This window comes from Rhipicephalus microplus, chromosome 5, assembly GCF_043290135.1.
Source record: "Rhipicephalus microplus isolate Deutch F79 chromosome 5, USDA_Rmic, whole genome shotgun sequence".
Lineage (NCBI taxonomy): Eukaryota > Metazoa > Arthropoda > Arachnida > Ixodida > Ixodidae > Rhipicephalus > Rhipicephalus microplus.
The window spans coordinates 168,282,415-168,298,512 of record NC_134704.1 but is presented as its reverse complement, the minus strand read 5'-3'; the positions used below and the strand labels follow the sequence as shown (position 1 = coordinate 168,298,512).

General features: G+C 40.2%; 2 long non-coding RNA genes across 2 annotated transcripts; both read left to right on the top strand.

Annotated features, from left to right (window-relative positions):
* The first annotated feature begins 3,912 nt into the window (after positions 1 to 3,912).
* Positions 3,913 to 10,318, top strand: LOC142817433 (uncharacterized). Its single transcript, XR_012895230.1, has 3 exons — positions 3,913 to 3,988; positions 6,867 to 6,976; positions 10,248 to 10,318. It is a non-coding gene; the product is annotated as an uncharacterized LOC142817433 (long non-coding RNA).
* Positions 10,319 to 10,378: 60 nt separating this feature from the next.
* Positions 10,379 to 14,916, top strand: LOC142818017 (uncharacterized). Its single transcript, XR_012895480.1, has 2 exons — positions 10,379 to 10,457; positions 14,589 to 14,916. It is a non-coding gene; the product is annotated as an uncharacterized LOC142818017 (long non-coding RNA).
* Positions 14,917 to 16,098: the final 1,182 nt, after the last annotated feature.

Here is a 16,098-nt window from a genome sequence, read left to right as displayed (position 1 = left end):
TGAGCACCAGTTGAGCATGGAATTGCGAGTATACTTTTGTGGGAAGAAGCAAAAGTAGACCACGTGTAGGTTGCTCCCGATCTTAAAGCATGAAGTAGAAAATGGCTATTCAAGCATTGATACATTGATTGAAACATTCTACACAACTTTCGTTCATGTTTCTACTTCTTGTTAGACTTGGTGGGATTCGAACTCGCGCTACTCAGTTGTGCTCGCGCACGTGAACTACGTGCGTTAGCTTGCTAAGCTATTCGCGCCAAACAGCACGTGTGCGTTTACGTTATATATATAAATTTGCTGCTTACACGCTATGTGTTGGCATATTTATGTACGATATGCGTTCGTATCTATTGTTGTGTGCGAATGTTTTGTGGTTGTATATACGTCACATGCTTTTCGCATGTCTTTCAACTATACATTGCCGCCCCGTCGCGAATAAAAACAAGTATTTTTACACCCACACACAAGCTTGAGCAGTTGAACGTTGTTTCCCGGGGCTCTCTTGTGATTGAGTCGGCCACCACAGGAAATTAGAGTGATACGCCATTAATCCCTGCATCTAGCGGTATTCCACTTAGTAGCTCTATCGCTTGATGACAAATCGAGCGCGGGGCGCGACGCTATTGCGCACGACTATGCCTCGCGTAGCGGCGACATCAGCTGATTGCGCCGGCCAGTTTGCTTCGATTTGCTTCAGAGCAAAGAAATGACATGCCTTGAAAGATTGCATACTGCACTATGTCAAAAAGGTTACTGCTTTGTAGTCATCCTATTATTCATTGAGAATTGATAACTCTGACATGATACTATAGACCTTTGCGTCGGCGACACGCCCCGAACGTAAAAGCGCACTACGTCTGTCGTAGAAGCAGTAGGTGGCTGTCGTCTGCTAGAACAAAAACAAAACAAAGACCTGCGAAAATTTTTATGAGTTGTAACTTGTTTTTTGAATAACTGTTGATCACTATTAACGTTATTTTGCCAGAACATTTTTTTTACAGTTTATAGCAGCGACAGATGTTTTTTTTATTTTCCTCACACAGATATCCAAGTCAAATCCATTCACCCCTACTGAAAAGTTCCGTATGAAATCTTACGGAAAATATATGGACTCCGTAACATTTCCTTATGCTACATACGGAAAACTAATGGAGTTTTATGGAAATATACGGAAGTTGTATGGCATTTACGGAAAGCTTCTTATGGAATATATGGAAGGATAAGGAAATTGTATGGCGTATACGGAAAGCTTTTTATGGAGTATACAGAAAGATAAGGAAAATGTATGGCATATAAGGAAAGCTTTATATGGAGTATATGGTAGGATAAGGAAGTTTTATGGCGTGGATGGAGTGAGTTTTATGGAAAATATGGAAAGATAAGGAAACTTATGGAGCATACGGAGAGTTTATTATGGAAGATTTGGGAGGATAAGGAAAGTGTATTGAGTGTACAGAAGCTTTCATAAGGAAAATACAGAATGTAAGGTCTTACGGAAATATACAAATTTTGTAAGGTGCTTACGAAAATGTGCAATAGTGTATGAAAGGAATGTGGATTGTTGCAAAAATGTGGAAACTGTACAGTTGTTGTCACATTTTCAGCAGGAAATACGAGCTCTATAAAGTTATAAATGAATGCACAGTGACATATATAGTACAAAAGAAAAACGCAGGCTAGTCTGTGTTGTTAGTCACCGCTGTTCGCCCTTTTCCAGAATGAATAGAACTTCTGCAGATGACCAGGTGCTAAAGTCTGTCACACGGAAAATGTGTCATTCACAAGGAATGACAATAACTGTCATTTTACTTGCATGCTGTCACACGAAAACAAATCAAGCAAGCAAAGCATAACTTCAAGGGCTCGTTTTTTCGTAGAAACAATAATAATGAGATCTAAATTCAATGTGAATGAACTTGTCAATATTAATGAAACTGTTCTCATTAACATTGGCAAAGAGAAATGTCATTTTAAAATATCGACCATGAGCTTCGCTCTTCTGAGCACCGACAAAAGATATGAAAATCTATGAAAACTAATTGCATGTAGCCTAAAAATAATTTTTATTGATAGTATATGTGCTCCTACACTATAGATACAGCTATACACAACTTGCCACAGCTTCACGACAAAAACGAGGTAGGGGCAGAGGGAGTGGTCAGAAAAATAATTAAGTATGAGAGCACAACTGATATGTACGGACACATAATGGTGCTTATTATTGATGCACGGATGGTCGTGTATAGAGCTGGGTCGTTTTGAGATCTTCAAAAGCATTGTTTCAGACCACCATGCAGATTACGCTTCCATTGTAGTGCTACATAAGACACAACTTATGGGCCAGCTTTAATGAATAAAAAGATTATAGGTTAAACAAATGCTTTAAAATATATCATATCATGGCTGCATGGACGCATACAAGCTATGTAAAGCGCAATAAAGTGAGGACGCATGAGCTTCTCTTGATGCTTCAGTTCTACATAGATGCTTCAACTGTGCTGCAAAGAAATTTAACCAATGTCTGTGTGTGCAACATTGTCCATTTTAAACTATCTATATGTATATATAAAATTCCTACTGCGGGTTAAGCTACGTAGCATTCCATAACTCTTCCTTTTATTAAGGGCAATTTTTCAAACAATCAACATTATTCATTTTCTGTCTCATGACTTCGTGCCCGCAATTCTTGGTTTGGCTCGATCACAATTGTGCAGCCCTTATTTTGGAGGAATCAAAAAACATCAACCAAAATATATTTTGGAACTGCTCCTCGGTGATATTGCCTTCCCTCAACTGCCACAGCTTGAGATGAGTCATATAGCAAGTCTCGCGCATACCTAGGGCCTACCCTTGAGGAAACTGGTCCGGCTGTGAAATGCTCAGTTTTTTCTCAAATAAACTTTTTGGTTTGAGTTTTCTCAGTTCTCGAGTCCCTTCACAATGTGTTGGCATATTTATGTACGATATGCGATCGTATCTATTGTTGTGTGCATACGTTTTGTGATTGTATATAAGTCACATGCTTTTCGCATGTCTTTCAACTATAGACTGCTACCCCGCCGCGGATGAAAACAAGTATTTTTACATCCACACACAAGCTTGAGCAGTTGAAGGTTGTTTCCCGGGGCTCTCTTGCGATTGAGTCGGCCACCACAGGGAATTAGAGTGATAGAGATAGAGTGATACGCCATTAATCCCTGCATCTAGCTGTATTCCACTTAGTAGCTCTATCGCTTGATGACAAATCGAGCGCGGGGCGCGACGTTATTGCGCACGACCATGCCTCGCGTAGTAGCGACATCAGCTGATTGCGCCGGCCCGCTTGCTTCGATTTGCTTCAGAGCAAAGAAATGTCATACCTTGAAAGATTGCGTACTGCACTATATCAAAATGTTACTGCTGTGTAGCCATCCTATTATTCATTGAGAATTGATAACTCTGATATCACTACTGTAGAGCTTTGCGTCGGCGACACGCACCGAACGTGAAACCGCACTACGTCTGTCGAATAAGCAGTAGGAGGCTGTCGTCTGCTAGAACAAAAACAAAACAAAAACCTGCGAAAATATTCATAAGTTGTAACTTGTTTTTTGAATAACCGTTTATCACTTTTAAAGTTATTTTGCCAGATAACATACATTTTTTTTAGTTTATAGCAGCGACATATTTTTTTCCCTCACACAGATATCCAAGCCAAATCCATTCACTGCTAAAGCCACATGTTGTTTGTCTTTGTCTCCGTGGGTAGCTCTCTCCTGTGTTCGCGCTGCTACACACGAGAGCACGAAATGTTAAATTTACGCAAGGAAGCGCCGTTCCTCGTTCGTGTGATGTGCTAAGATTGCGCCCTATTCCCTCGGTTGTTCGAGTGCGGATTAAGTGCGAGTCGTCCAAGCAATCGGCGGGTTGGGCGGGCGCTCGAAGGACTCCGAGGTGACGGGTGACGCCTGTGGTTGCTTCCCTCAGGACAGTGTGAAAGAAACTAAAGGTAAGGGGGACACTTTTTTATGTAGACCAAGTATGCCACTCAGTGCAAGTGTGTGTTGCTGCACTCGAACGAGGCGTCGTGAAACGGCAACCTTACGCGCCTTTGCGAGTTCGGTTGCCAATTCGCTTTGACAAGGCTAACGCTAGCAGAGCCATGGCGCATCGGCGCGGCCTTACTGGAGCTAATTCGAGACAACTGCGGCAACATGCATGTGTATGGTGATCGATTTTTTCATATGTGCAGTGTAGTGAGGAAGACGCACACGGCGCTTCCTACGTTGTTGATTAAACGAAGCCTGCAGTGCCATTTGATGGAAAGCAGCATTTTGTTTACGTTCGCGGGCGATACAACTCGTAACTTGCCTCGATTCACCTAGCCAACCGCCTAAGTGGGTTGATTAGCATACGTTCACGGTAGAGCGTTATTATGCCCCTAAACAGGGGCGTGTGCTTTTTAAAAGATATAATGTGTGTGCCTAGTGTAGAGAGAGAGGTGTTCGTGAATCTGCATATGTACCTGCAAGACGCTTTTGCTTGTAACTAATAATGTACCGGCCAGCACCTACATTGTACGCCTGACTTTGAAGAAAACTTGCATGCACAATGTGAGATTTTGTAATCTGCCAGAGTTGCTTTTTATAAAATAATACACTGCCAGCATGTTCAAAATATGTTTCGCTGCTGTGTGGCAGGGGTGCGGTTATCATGCTGTTGTGTAGTTGCTGATGCAAGCACTTATAGTTTTGATGCGTTAATATTTCTCATCTAACTCATCAGGTGTTTGGCTGTTTCAGCACAAACAAGGCAAAGAGAGAAGGAAGACGGGTAATGCAAGGAGGAGTGCCGACTTTTGTTTGCAGGAGAATACCCATGTTGGTGTATTTATTGTGACAGCCTTTCTGTGTTGCTTTCTTGCCCAATTTATGCAACAACACAGTTGTCAGCAATATGAGAGAGAACACTGAAATTAGCTTTTAAAGATCATGGTGACTAAATGCCTAGTAATTCACAGCACAAAGTAACAACAAAAGACATCAGTATGATTATTGTGGACGAGTACAGTCTTGCATCTAAAAAAATATATTGTGCAAAATGTTGCCTAAGTAAGAAACCTCTCTATGTTTGCAAATAGTGTGACGTCACTTCGAGCGCCGTGCCAGCCATTCCCTCCCTCTGTGCAAGGGCTGGTTGGCAAGGAAGTTGTTTGTGACATTCCTGATAGACCACTGAGATGTATGCGATTCTAAACCTGTAGCCTAATATATACATAATCTTTTGCACAGTTACATCGCTGCATCTGACACCTACAACTTATTTGCATATTTACATTGCTCCCTTAGGACCTAACGCACAAACTTGTAGTGTGCATTGTCACTTCATGAATATCGAGCGGTAAAGGTACTGAGTATATGTGAAACAAGAATCTCTGCTTATTACATGAAGACATATGAGGCCTTCGATAAAACGCGTTATACCTTTATTGGGCTTGCGTACTCGTCGGGGCGATTCATACATGCAGCTTCAGCAAATGGTATCTTCCAGCCCGGTGACCATGCAATTTTTTTCTGCACATAGCGCAAACACTGAGATGTACCCACTCGCAGATGGTCGCGTCAAGTGCATATTTACCTTGACTAAAATGTCGAATCAAGTTTTTTCATCGACCGGTCCCTGCCATGAGTGCTAACGTCTTCGCAAACAAGACACATTGTTATTGACACTGCACACACCACACACAATATTCTCAGTTGAACCAATATTCTCAATACCTTTCAATGCACACTACATGCCGCAATCAACAGTGCACATTTTTGAAGACTATGCCACTGTTCCTCGCACAGGCCACCACGTGTGTTCACTTCTTCGAGATAAACAGACAGCGTGGCAAATATTTTACCACACAGCTAGATGTTTGCTGACACATACTACAGCTAATGTCGACATTGTAACGTGAAGTGTAAGCTTTGAAAAATTAAAGCTTGCCCCAAACACCGCACGACTGTACCGGGCTGAGCCACCAGCGGGAGTGTTTTTCCAGCCACACGTTTTACATGTGCCAGTGACATCATGCTGTGACGTACCTCGGTAGGGGCCTATCGCTGCATACTTTATGTGAATGAGGGTCCTGTTAGTGAAAGCAGGCATTGTTGATTTCGTAACTTGTTCATTCCCAACTGGACCTTCATTTGCACGAGTTGTCTGACTGATATTCAGGCGAACTTTTGTGCAATAAGTTATACAGTTGGCAGTCTGTGCTTGCTCCATACTGTTGTTACTGGTGTTTCTTGTTGTTACTTTGCACTGCTCATTACTGCTCACCTACAGAAACTAGCCTATCTTGCTGCTGTTTTGGACAAGATGCAGCTGGCAAGTGCGATAGTGTTCATAACTCCAAATTCTCAAGCAAAAATTATCGTTTCATATTCAGTTAGTTGCATTCATATCAGTACATTATAAGAAATCATTGATTAAAGATTAATCCGTGTTCCTTCACATAATGCTCACAACTTTTATATCAATTTGAATGGTGTTTATAAAAAACTTGGGTTTTAGCTAAACTTCATGCTCTTTTCTTGAACAGCTGACAAAACGCTATTGGATGCTTACTTGCCATGAATTGGACTGTGTTTGAAATACATTGCAATTCTTCACCGGACTGCCAGTACACCTCACATTGGGGTAACATTTATTAACCATGGATTGATTAATTAAGAACGGAAAGAAAGAAGCGGCAGGCCGGGATACTTGATATTGGCATCCGTTTTGCTACCCAGCGCATTATCATGCAAACTTCCTATAGAGTGGTTATGCGTCTTGCATGTGTGTCTGTATACCAAGAACTTTGGGTAGAACTATATTTTTCTTACAAATGGTTGCAGGACTGTGGAGGCTGTAGGGCTGCTTAGGAATGGTGGAATCCCTGGACATGTGTTCAACCTTGCTGCATCAGCTCCTTGGTGTTTTCACGGCATCTTTACAGATGTGTTGGGTGAGTAAAGCAAGCAGGTTTCAACACAAGAAAAAGTATAATATGGCAGCACCTCTTGTGCGTGCCTTACATCCCAAGTATATCAAATATTTATCTTGCACCTAGTGGCCTGTAATTTTTAAAGAGACACTTCTTTTTGCTTTATATTTGAGTCTTGATGCTTCGACAGCAATGTATTTGTGTTTGACAGCAAGTGTTCTTGAACAAATAACTGATCTCAATAATGACAACACACCCTTCATACTTGGTCCTTAGCATAAGCTAGCACATACCTGTAGCAGATTCAATTATTCATTTTTGCTGGGATGATAATGGGCAAGTAGCAAAGGCAAGTTCAGATTCGAGTGGTCAGTGACGTCTGTTTAGGCTCTGCCATATTGCTTTGCAACCAGAGTTACTTGTGGCCACATATACAATGAAGCCACATGACGTGCATTCTAAATGAGATTACCATATCACATTTCGCTGCATCTCAATGTGTGCCAAACAAATGCAGATATCATTAGCTTGCCACTATAAAGGGATACTAAACCAACACAAGGTTGAAATTTAGTCGTGGTGTTGCAGCTGTGTATGACTCTACAATGGATGCATAGCCGTGATAATTTGTCTATATGTTGTCGCAATAGTAATGTTACACACATTGTACGATACAAAAGAGGTCCTCGCTTATTTCGCTTTTTTTCGCAATGCTTCTTTCTTGTCTCTTCTTGCCATGTGCTCCTCCTCACTGTACAAGGAGCAAGAGTAGTGGGCACACAAACACGTATTTAAAAAAAATGTTGTAAGGTGAGCACTGAGAAGCTGAACACTTCCGAAAGGCTCAAAAAGGTAAAGGTATTGTTTCTAGCTACTTTTTGGGCACCCACAGCTAGTTGTGCTGCTGCAGTTAAAAAATGAGTTAAATGTTAAAAATTAATTGGAGGTGGTTTGGCACCCATAATTGCAGTTACATACAGAACTAGGTTTCAATGCGTAAGCAAAATCTGTTCACTCTAAATCAATCCTAATGATATCCGAAATTCAGGAAATATTCACAGAAAAGCTCAGGAAAAGGCTAAGTGGTTGCCCCTTGAACGTGAAGGAGATACCCTTCTTCTAAAAGGTCAATAGACAGTCTAGTAGTCTCGATATAACATGCACTATAAAATATTCTGGTGTGGTGCTTTTCATGCATGTTATAATGAGAGGGGTTTTTAATAGAACTGTTGTAACTTTGCCCTGCGTTGCTGAAATTTGTTCACATAGTTATAATACATGAATCACTTTATGCCTTTTGATTTTATGCAAATGGTTTGCTTACCCAGTCGGTTTAACTTGATTTGGATAAAAACATAAATGCTCTAAACTTTTTTTTAATATCAGCAGGTTTATTTTTAAAATACGCGACCATTGATGTGAACACAGTTGGTGGCGTGCTTGATTAATCCTTCACTATCACCACTCTAACTACACCTGCTACAGTGCATAGTGTGACAAAAGTAATGGTACTTAACATGACTGGCAGCATACGTTTATGTCTCAAAATGTGTTGAAAAGCCTGGTAAAAATGTGTGTACGTTTTTTTTCGCTTTAACTAAATATTCTGGTCTACTCAAAATAGCTTCCGCTCTTTTAAGGTCCTCAAACTATTAGGTGTTCAAAAGAAGTATCAATGCCATATGCTTTTTTTGTCAGCCTACTCACAACTCTAATAATGAGAATTACCCGACAACACTACCCAGTAAAATATAGGGATGTTATAAAAAGTAATGTCAATTCAATTGTCAAGAAACGTTGCCAAGTTACATTTTTGTTCACTTTTCTTTTCATAATTTTGTTAAAGTTACTTTTGATAACATCCCCTAGAATTTGTTTGGCATCATTTTCTACTAGTTCTCATTATAATGTGTTCAACAAAGACAACAAACCCTTAAATTTATAGTTCTTTCCTTTACTCATGAATCTGAAACAGTGAATCTCAGTAATCTTAGTGGTGTGTGACTTGTTTTTTTTATCAGTTGTGCATGTGTTCAAGTACATGCATTTAGGTGGGAGGGTGAACCATTGCCACCTCCTGTGACTAGCAGATTTTCTGAGAACTGACAGATGCATAATGCTGCCAAAGAAGTATAGGGATATTGGAAGTAATCGTAACGTAATTGCAATCGTAATGTTATTGCCAGTAGGCAAAAAAAAAGGTGTGCCACACTTGCCATAATGGTAACAAGCAGCGCTGACTGACTCTTCCATGTATAAATGCACATATATACCGTACAAAATGGAAGAGGGATAGCCGCCATGGTAGCTCAGTTGATAGAGCATCGGACATGTTATTCGAAGTTCGCAGGCTCGGTCCCTGTACAGGGCAGGTTATCTTTTTTCCTTCTACTTTTCTTTCTTCACAATTACAACACTTTTATTCTTCTTGAAGATTTTCTGGTGTAAAAAAGGTACCTTATAATCTGAAGAGGCAAACAGAATGTGCCAGTGTACGAGTTAGCTCTTGTAGTGGTTACAAGTAAGATATGTTTTGAAGAATAAATCATTCTGCCACTTGCCTAAAGAATGGCTACAGGACATGGCGCTGGATGCACTTTGTTATTTTTGAATCAAGCTATCTTGTATTCTATTTTGATAAATTACATGGGATACACATGACGGTATCACACATTTTAACGCCACAAAGATTATACAGTGAACAATGTTATAAATGCGAAATTGCATAAGGATAAGTTGAAAACTGCACCCTCAACGAGAATGTACAGAAAGCACAGGGTGCAGGCGTCATTCCTTCTGCACGTGCTTTTCAAGTGCGAGCTGTTTTCACCTCGTTCTGACCAACTAACTAGATTGAGATATGTTGTTATAGTGCAAGAGGATGCTCCACGGAAAACTAGGTTTGTCTCAAAGTCTGTGTGTGTCTTTCAACCTATATGGTGCCCGGTTCAAGAGTTCATGCAGACCAGATCGTGTAAAACAGGACCGTGTGAAATGGACCGTGTAAATAAAATAAAATGGACCATGTAAATAAACAGGATCGTGTAAAATGTCGTTTTCGTGTGCAACTGTAGTTGTGGTTGTGCTGAATGACCTTTCTTTATATACACTACATAACAAACTTGCTCCTTTAGAGTCGAGTGCATCTTCGGATCAATTGTAAATGTTTGCAAATGCGAGGCCTTAAGTTTTATAAGAAATTGCTCAGTGTGCCACGAGGAAATGTGTGTTCAGCGAAAATTTGCGTATCATTATATACAACTCTTAAAGCCTCGTCTACAACTTTGTGCAGGTTGACTTTGAGCAGAAAACGAGGAGCACCAGCAGCCCCCAGAAAAGAGCAAGCACCCTCCAAGCACCCGAAGCTCTCTTCGACAGGAACATCATGGTCACTGTGTGGCATTGAAAGCAATTGCAAGGAGTGCCTTATCTGTACACTGTGCTGCTCTTTCATCGCAGAAGACGAAGTTGACCACTCTAGAGGAACTTCATGCTGTGTATTGTGAGTGCTTCAGTGGTTTTGTTTTTGTCCAGCCAGCAGTTAAGAAATCATGTGTCAGATTCAGCCGGGATGGCTAGAGGGAGTCGGGCAGGCATGTTTGGACATTTGTCTAGCCAAGTAGTGCAATTTTCGCACTGGTCGTGTTGGAGTTACTGCCACAATCACAGAAGCTACGTAACCTCTCTAAATGTACAGATGTGTCGGGGAAGATTAGCTGCATTAGGTTTTTCTATAACTGATAGCTGCCAACATTCTTCATTATATAGGAGTTTTGTTCCTTACTTATGGGTGTAAAGTCCTCCACAAAAAAAATGCAACACGTCTACTTCCAGAAGGCTCCAAGGCCCTACTTGTAGGTTTTTTCGGCTTGTATCATAAGCACCTCGTTTGGGTGTACATGAACATTTTATAAACATGTACAGCGAAAAATTTGGGTGGCCGGTCGTTTTGTCGTTATCATGTTCCTCGCAGTATTCTTAAGCATGTTGTGCATTACGTTGTCAATCTGGTTCATGTGCATAGAAGATATTACGAAGTTTTAGGCTACAGTATAAAAAGCCTGGAAGCAAGCTATTAATAATTTTTTAACAGAGTTGCTTAATCTCATACATGATACATCACTAAACTTTCGTGGGTATTCATCAATGTAAGCTCGTCTTAGTGTTATCCAAAATGAAGATGTGAGTCGACAGATGGAAACATCTAGTAATCAGGGTGAACAGTGGAAGTGCCTCAGACAGGCTGGCCGATGTTGCGATAGGAGGACCTAATTTTTAGAAGTCACCTTGTCATCCTTGGCGTGTTAGTTTAAATAAGGTCAGTAATGACATCATCTTTTGCTGTAGGCGTGTGTGCCTGTTGGAAATGTTTGTCTGAGAAAAAAAAAAACCTATAACGCAGAAGAGTGCAGCCCTTGCTTCTTTTCAAGTTAGGTTGCGCTGATACAAAGTGTTCTCTCCTCCAAAGGGAAGCAAAAAAAAGATAAATGATAGAAAAGAAGAAAAAAGAAGAAAAAAGGGGGATGCAAAGTAAAAGTAGTGCTACACTGCTCCTACTTTGCATCCCCCCTTTTCTTCTTTTTTTTCTCTTGTTTTCTTTTTTCACCTTTTTTGTTACATTTGCATTGTCCCATGTAGTGCATGAATCAATGACACATGGCTTTGCTATAGCAAAGATGCCTATGTGGTGTTGGATTGAACAGTGCATTGTACTTCATTCAGTTAATTACAGACTGATCAGTCTTGCAATAAGTGCTTCCTGTCTATCACCACACATGTTCAAATGAAAAGTTTGTGCTTGGCTCTTAGTATGCTGGTATATAGCTTGTGTCTTGGACTACTCAAAATGAATGTTGTTTTGGTGCTGTTTATGGTAATGAATTTATCCAACATGAAAATATCTTGCCTTGCGAACTTTGTCGGACCTCCCTTCTTTTTCTTTCCTATGCAGGCATTGTATGTGAGGGAGGCAGTAACAGAGAGGTGATAGCTTGAGCTTCGGAAGAATAAATGCTGGCAGTGAAGCAATTACACATCAAACATCCCAGCCATTTTGCCAACCGTACTAAATGTGTTTTGAAAAAAAAATATTGTGCTCGGTTACTGTAATAAAAACAGCAAAATGCTAAAATATATCGCAGAGAACAAAATATTAGGCCACGTTGGTGCCTTCTGGACTTCCCAGGATGTCGTCTGGGTGTTGTTTGTAAAAAGTAAAAAGTGTTTCAAAAATACTGCTTTTTTACACCAAATTCGGTCTAGGTATTAAGTAAAGGTGATTGTGTGTAGTGCATGAAGCTCAGTAATATTAATGCAATTTTTTTGCCACATCAAAAGCAAGGAAGCAGTTCTTTTTATATGGCAAGTTATATGGTTACACTTTGTCTTAAAGTAGAAATGAATTTTTGAAGTTTTCTTATGAAGGCTGTTTTCTGCATTTGATATACGACAGCTTCCGTTCCGAAGTTCTCCATGGCCCTCAATAGGAGACTTCAAAAATCATTTTCCTTATTTAAACAAAAATTGTAATGATAACACTTGCCATGTAACAAGAACTGTTTATTTGCTTTCAACTTACACATAAAAGTAATTTTCAATTAGACAAACACACAGCTCAAGTTGCATCTCAATGTGGACAAAAACGATTATATAGTGATATTTGTAATCTGGACCTAACATTATTTTTTTTCGTGAAATATAACTTCTGTGCAGTGAGTATTTGTGGCTCAAATATTCATACAAAGTGCAGTATTGCCATACAAGAAATGCAAACGATAAACAGTTTGGCTGAATTCTTCAAAGCCTATGTAGCGGAAAAATTGCACTAATGTTACTCGACTTCAAATACTTTAAGAAGCACCTTTACTTAATATGTAGATCAAATTTGATATGGCAAGAAAAAGCGGTACTTCGAAATTTTTCTCACAAATAACACCCGCACGACATTCTGCGAAATTCTGATGGTACCGACGTGACCACTACTTTTTTCTCTTCAAAACATTTCTGCAAATAGCTATTTTCAGGAGAGTAAATTACCATCATTTTTTAAACTATACATCTGTGATGGTCGCCAGGCAGTATGGTTTGTATGTTTGGTGTAGAATAGCCCAGTGCGAAAAACAACAAATGTCTGAGCATCCTTTGACGCTCGGGCAATTTCGAAAGCATTTGTTTGTTAGCAGCAATTCAGTTAAGCCCTTGTATTTATGCTTAGGCCCAGAAAAAAAACAGAAGTAACCAAAGTAGTCCTAAGAGTCATGCAGTCTCGCTGTTCGAAGGCTTGTGGAGCCTAATTTAGTGCAAGCTTCACCAAGTTTTAAAAATTCAGATTCAACCAACAGGTTTTGGAGGCACAGTGCATTTTCAGCTAACTTGTTTCACACCAGTTACTTTGATAAAAAGCGGGAAGTAGAGGTAAAAATACCATTTTAAAGGCATTGTAGATAATAACAAAAAGGACTGCTTTCTTTTTTTGTGTGGTGCTTTGCCTGAACGCTGTGCTTTTTGTGGTATAGTTCATCGTCTAGTGAACAGAGGCCTTAAAAACTAACATTAGCCATGTTGAGGTAGATTTCCTGGTTATAGTCATAGTAGCCATATTAAAAATATATGACTTCAAACTTGATTGTTCTTTTGAAGATGTTTTCTTGCATAATGATATTTCAGAGTCTTAGTCAATTTTGTTACAAGAAAACGTGATGTCATAATAGGGTCACTTTTTGTAGGGTCGTTCAGTTCTACCTTACCTTTTATATTTCTAATAGAGCAGTTATTTTCAATATTGGTATTTAAAATGGAATGAGCATGCTGTATGTAGTAAGGTGTAAGCACTTACAGATAGCACATGCACACAACTTTTCTGTTGGCAGTTTATTTCTGTTATTCTTGATTTATATGTGGGGTTTCACGTCCGAAAACCACGATATGATTATGAGAGACGCCGTAGTGGAGGGCACTGGAAACTTCGACCACTTGGGGTTCTTTAACGTACACCCAAATCAGCACACGTGCCTACAGCATTTCTGCCTCCATCGGAAATGGAGCTGGGATTTGATACCGCGACCTGCGGGTCAGCAGCCGAATTTCCGGTACTCTTGCTCCCCTATATGTGTGCAGTTCGGTTATAGTTATCTGGCTTGCACAGATTTTTAATGGCACCTGCCTTGTCCTGCTTGCTTTCATGGTGATTTTAACCTTCATAAGTTACATAGGTTTAACTCTCAAAATTGTTCAAGATGCCAATTTTGTGCACAAACTGTATAGTATAAAGGCAGCAGATATACATGCACACACTATTAAATGTACATTGAGAGCTTTCATTTGCAGTTTCTAAAGTTTTACTGTGCAGGAAGCATTTAAATCATAATTTCATAAGGACATAATAATCGATTATCTCTACCATTGAAAAGCCTGACAACCTAGTTATTTTCACTGTGGTAAGCATGCTGTTTTCTTTGATGTGGCAGAACTAATTTATACACTCATTCCTTCTATTATTCACATATGCATAACTTGAAGGATTATGTGCCTTACATTTTCAGTTTCATTCTGTGTGTTATATTTCTTGTGCATGTGAACTAATGTGCTAACATGTGTCTCTGACATTATTTGTGCCAATTATTTTCATTTCCAGGTGCCTATGAAGGACACATAAGTTCTATGGCAGTGACCTTCCAAATTTACAGTGGTGCCGGAGCCTCAAGCAGCATTTCGCCGATCTCCACAAGGCGTTCATGATACAAACACAGCGCCACACTTTCACAGTGCTATGATTATTATTTATGTTTAAACATTTCGTTCTAAAATTGCTGTTACATTGTGTTTTGTGCCACCATCTTGTGGCTTAGGTGGAGCACGTGAAATTACGGTGTAGTCACCTCATTTGTGTACCATCAACACTGCAATGTCACTATTCACAGCTGGAGCATACAGACAAATAAAAAAATATATTGATTGTAGCAGGGCTGGTGTGTATAATAATGCTTCTCTATTGATAATAATAACTTTATAAGTTCTTTAGGTCTTGCATAGAACACTGCATTAATGTGTTGCAATGTAACCACCATTTGTGATCGCTAGCATGTTAATTTAGTAGTTTTGTAATGTATTTTATTTGAAAGGTAATTTTGCTTCCGCATCACGACAATTAGAAAGATGCCGATAATTCAATCCCTCATTAGGTGGCTTCTTAACACATTTGTTTCTTTCAAGCCTTTGTTTACTCATCTAGGCTGTTTCAGATAGCAAACATATTTCACCTTCATGCAACAGATTAAGAATGAAATATTCATATATATTTCTACACAGTACTTGCTTTTGCAAACAACGTGAATGGCCCATTGCTTTTACTCGAGATCTAGGATGTCCATTTGATCTTTGCAAGATGAAGCAGATAGCTGCATAGTTTCTGCATTATGCTAATTTCCGTAAGCTGCTTATCGGGTAATTTAGCATAATATGGCACTTTCCGTAAGCTGCGGATGTCCGCAACTTTCTGCATGATGTGGCGCTTTCCGTAAGCTGCGGATGTCCGCATCTTTTCGCATGATATGGCGCTTTCCGTAGGCGGCGCATGTTCGTAGCTTTCCGCATGATGCGGCTTTCCGTAGTCCAATAATTGCGTATGTACGGATTCGTATATGCGGAACGTTTCAGTAGGGACAGCTAAAGCCACATGTTGTTTGTCTTCTTTGTTTTCGTGGGCATGCCCTTTCGGTGAGTCTCTCATGTGTTCGCGCTGCTACACACGAGAGCACGAAATGTTAACTTTACGCAAGGAAGCGCCTTTCCTCATTCGTGTGATGTGCTAAGATTGCGCCTATTCTCGCGGTTGTTCGAGTGCGGATCAAGTGCGAGTCGTCCAAGGAATCGGCGGTTTGTGCGGGCGCTCGAAGGACTCCGAGGTGACGGCTGACACCTGTGGTCGCTTCCCTCAGGACAGTGTGAAAGAAACTAAAAGTAAGGGGGACACTTTTTCATGTAGACTAAGTATACCACGTGCAAGTGTGTGTTGCCGCACTCGAACGAGGCATCGTGAAACGGCAGCCTTACGCGCCTTTGCGAGTGTGGTTGCCGATTCGCTTTGACAACACTAACGCCAGCAGAGCCATGGCGCATCGGCGCGGCCCTACTGGAGCTAATTC